Below are 5,113 nucleotides of genomic sequence, written 5' to 3' on the forward strand. Positions count from 1 at the left end.
ACATCCAATCATTAACAGAAAAGCTGTTCTAGGAGATCACCTGAAGTTCTTTGCTGGCATCATGTCCTGTCTCTGACAGGTGGGCACTAGCACATGTTTAAAGAACAGTGCAATAGCAAGGCAAATACCAGGTAGGTTTTTTTACTCCCAGCATCAGGTGATCAGCAATTCAAAGTTTTTGAGAGCTGGAAGCTTGTTTAGACTAATATATTTAACAAACCCCACTACAGACAGAAGGATGCTCTGCTTATCTAATTTCCTTCATACTTTTACTGCAGACTCTTCAAGCACCTAACTGACAAAAATTTACACCTTTATAGAAAGAGTAAGAATATGTAAGGGAAGAGAGGTTTGGAAATGGAAAAATGGTAAATTCAGTCACAGGACATTGTCCCAACACCTAATGAAAATGAGAGAAAGGGATTTGAGGCTAGATAAAAGATGGGCTGGCTGTGATTGTGCAAAGAACTTGACTCTGTATCTGGAGGTGTTCTCCTTGCCTATGATTAGGAGTACTTGGGGCTTGAAGAATATAAGAAACTAGCTCTGTATCTGCAACACTGAATAAAAACCTGCTTACAGGGGATCAAGCTGACTGTTTAGTTCATTGTTGCATTAAAGCACAGGAAAACTCTTAAATGGAAATTGTCTACAAGAGGGCACAGCAGCCAAGGTGATTCTTCATGTGGACCCAATCTGCTAGTCAAAAGTAACCTGTGAAGTTTACTGGACTTTAGGCTATGCCAAGTAGCTAGTGAGCTGTAGGGGAAGGAAGGGAAAAGAAAAAGAGGTTTGAGATACAGCTAGACTAGGGTGATAAAAACACAGAATACAGTGATTTTTCTAATTTCTCTTGGTCATAAGATCCATGGTTTTGCCTAATCTCTCTTTTTAACTATTCCTACCTTTTTCCTTCCCAAAATTTGCAGATGGCAGCTCTGTCATTATTTGCAGTCAGATGGCACTTCCATCTTTAAGTAAAAGTTATTTACTTACAAGTACAATCTTTTTATGTGCATTTTTTTTAACTTTGCTTTATGATTGTTTCTTTCAGCAGGCCCTTATATTTACACTGTGAGAAATAATTGTTTCATGTTTATTTTATACATGATGTAGATTATCACAGAGCTCTTTTAAATCAATCAAATATTCACCTTTCTTCAGAGCCAAGAGTCTTACCTCACTACTTAAGTTTCTCCTCACATATGAAACTATTCTGTATATTAAAACTGTCTTGCTGCCATGTACTCCATATTCTCTTTCAGATGGGCTACCTGTGGTATTCAAAATGTAGACTCAGAGTGAGAGTTTACAGTGGCATAAAAACCTTTTCCAATTCATTCTGCAATTCCTTTTTCATTAATTTTTAACTCTCTCTTTTTGTTTGTCTTGGTTTAGTTTTGCTTTTAACAGCATAGAATATTAACGTAAGGCATTTCATGAACTGCTCCAAATAAATTACATTTCCAAGATGTGACAGTTAATTTAAAAGTTTGTTTAGATTTCCTTCTGAGTGTATTGCTCCACACTCATCAACATGACACCCACCTGCCATTTTATCATCAGCCACTAGTTCTCTTGAGATCCTTATGCTAATTCTTTTCAAGTAAGGACAAATCCCCAACCTCTCTGAATACTGACCACCAACTTTTCTGACTTTCAGTGGTTATAATCCCAATATTGACCTTTCCCTCTTACACTACTGGACCGTCTGGTCTAGTGTCTTTCATTTGGCTGACTCAAGCAGACACAATATTTATGAGGTAGCTGAATCAGCCCGTGCACAGAACAAGGAATGGGAAATTGTCCTATTCCTAAGGTACCTTTTGCTGTCTCCATTGCTCACTGCTGCAGCCAGAGTGAAGTTACACAATGGGACTGAGCCAATCCAGCTGCTCAGGGCTGCTCAGACAAGACATCCTCCTCCCACATCTCTCTTCCCACATTCTTGGCCTCATGGTCCTGTTTCTCTCCTCACATACCAGGCCTGCCAATTATCTGATACCTCAATAAGACAATTTAACTACCTAGCCCACAAAAAGCTGTTTATTCACTTTACTGTGTCAAGTCCATTTTCCATCCATTAAAAAGCTGAATTGTGTGAGCATAAAGACTGTTGAAAACCAGATTTGGCAGAAGGAAAGGGTCAGGAGTCTGTGGCTGGAGAAATAGTAAGACCTCCCAACTTTTAAAGACAGCGAGCCATTCGATGAGATGAAGTCCTTTCTTGTAAACCCACTCTTAGAATAGGTTAAGCTGCCAAGCTACCCTACCACTCAGCCAAAGGAGGTCTTGCTCCCTCCCCCTATTTCCAAGTTCTCCTTTGTTTCCTCTCTTTTTTCTCTTAGTATTCCTTCCTTGCATCAGCTCTGGAAATCACACTGCCTGACTGAACTTTTCTGATCTGGAGGTAAGTCAACTCAGCTCAGCAATCAGCCAAAGTAGAATAAACAAGCTTTTTTTGCAGAGTTTGAATTTGCATAGATTACATCAGCTTACAAGGAGATCAGATGAGATCCTGGAGACTGTTTAAGATAATCACGGGAGCTTAGTGGTGGGTAAGAGAAGTGAAAAAGGGCAAGAGAGAGCACTAGAACACCCATTCCTTGTTGCATTGAAGAAGTTAATTTCTTCAGTTAATATCAGTTAATAGACTGATATGGTTAAAGCTGGGCTCTAAATCTGAATTAAAGGTGGGGTTTAAAGCATTTCTGTGCTGCAGTATTTTTGCAAAGAATAAAACACTCTGAATGACCTGCTTTGGAAGATGGCAGGTAACACTCTAGTGCTTATAATTCCCTTTGCCTCTCCTTTAAATACAAGAATGAATTGTTGGCACATCTTTCTGAAGATCTCAAGATCCATACATATGTATTTTTTTTTTCAAAAAATGACTCCTGCAAAACAGACTGCCTGTTTATTACTTCTCCTAGAGGGAAGATACTGGGACGGAGAACAACTTGGTGAGCTTGTGGATCAAAAATGTAATGTTGCCAGCTAGTCACCTTTTAGATTTTTGCATGCAGAAAGTATGATTAGAAGGTGATCATACTCAAAACTTGAGTGGTTGCTGCTCTTTATGTCAATGTGGCATGCTGGGAAGTGCCAGGGCCCTGGTCTGGAATGTTAGCACAATATTCCTGGAAGATCAGAGCTGCAGTTTAAAGAAAACTAAGGACGTGTACATACAGATACAGATAATTTGAGGCACTTTGGAAGTTTAAGGACAAGCTAACTGAACTGTTGTGTCAACACTGCCTGCAAAATTAACCTGTCTCTCTGCAAAGTTTTGCTGCTATTTCTACTCTATCTAGAAGGTAGCTTATGTGCTAGGGAATGAAAATTCAAGTCTCTTCGTTTAATAAGAGCAATATCCATGCCTTTTTTTGTGGTTTTCTATGTTTTTCTATAAACTAAGTAAGTATTTTTTGCCCCCTATGCTACTTTTCTTTGGGTTCTACAGATAAATTTTATATTGGAAGAAACTGCATGTAGTCACTCCTTTATGGTATACTAAACATCCTTTGCTCTTGTTTTTAGGAAGGACCTGTGTTCCTCATTCTTAAGATTCTCCCCTTTATTACTTTGTAAGACTTTATCATACATTCACATACTTTCTTCCCTGTTTTGGCTAGCCTAATTGTAAAAATGCATAGACTGAAAGGCCTCTCTTTTTCCTCAGTTGTGGGGAAAATGTCTGCTTATTATGCTGGAGTCTTTTCTACATCCTTTTGCATAGTTACATGAATGTTACAAACATTTTGATCTCCTTTTGTAGAAGGACCCACATTGCATATATTTGGTTGAAATTTATTTTGCATTTGCTAGAGGAAGAGGAACAATTTATATGGTATTTCAATTTACAAATAAATTAGAATTGTGAGATGACTATTCAGAAGTAATAAAAACAGCTACAAATATCTTTGAGTTCCCATTTATTTTCATAATTAAAAGTGAATATTATTTTGTAGATAAAGCTATTTCATTTTAACTTCCAAATATAAATAGTTATTTGAATATTAATTATTCTCTTGGAAGTTCTACAGGGATTTGATTTTAATGCCAAATATGCCTTGAATATCTCTTAGGGACTGAGAAATTTTCCCAGTCTTTTAGATATAAGAAAATCCCCTCTTTGTGCCATATCTAACCTGATTCAAAGCAAAAAGAAAGACTTCTATGGACTTAATGTGTTCTCGTGTTCACAATACTGAAATCAGACTATTTCAAACCTACCCTGGCAGCAGGATAAGAAATCTGAAAGTTATTTCATTTCAGCTTCTCTATTTTTTGTGTTACTTGAATGAATACACAAACAGGGCTTTTAAGAGGCTCTGGTCCCTCTCTTTGTAGTTACAGTTCAGAGAATTCAGAGGCGTGGGACTGAACTGAAAATATGTGGGGTATTCCTAGAGCTGCCAGTAATAGGTAAACCATGAAATGGGCCTTTGCTTTGTTTCCTTCAGGAAAACTGAATTCTTGAACAAGGGAGGAAAGGGAAATTTAGAAAAGGCTTTTTTTTCAGATAAGCTCTTTCTCTGGTAGGCCCCTATTTAATCATTGCCCTTGGTTGATAAAACAATTCCCTATTGTTCTGTACCTTTGGGCAGCCACATAAAGAATCTGACCTGTGAGAAAAAAAAAAAAAAAAAAAAAAAAAAAAGGTAAAAAAAAAAAATAAGGCATTACTAGGCATTACTTACATCTAATATGTACCTGTTAAATTACTGCAGAAAGGAGAGGTCTACAGTGTGCTAGGGCTGTGCACAGGACTTCCCACCTGCCCTGGGACCTTCACCTGCTGGCATCAGCCTCTTGGGCACAACGAGTTCTCTCTCCTTGCTCTGCTCCAAACTGGAGGAGGGGGAAAAAATAAAATTTCTTCTGAAGCTCTGCTCCAAATCTCCCATTCCCAGAGGGCTGCAGCGAACAGGAACCATGGTGTGTGTTCACTTCCCGTCTGGCAAAGCCAGTTTAAAATAATAACAAAAAAGGTCGTGGAACAGCTTAGTACGAATCCAGTCTTTCGTGTTGCTGCCTCACTTGTTCTCTGCTAGGCCACGCTTTCCAAGGCGCGTTTAGTCTGTAAAGGCTCCCATGCAAATAGCTCGTT

This window comes from Oenanthe melanoleuca, chromosome 1A, assembly GCF_029582105.1.
Source record: "Oenanthe melanoleuca isolate GR-GAL-2019-014 chromosome 1A, OMel1.0, whole genome shotgun sequence".
NCBI lineage: Eukaryota > Metazoa > Chordata > Aves > Passeriformes > Muscicapidae > Oenanthe > Oenanthe melanoleuca.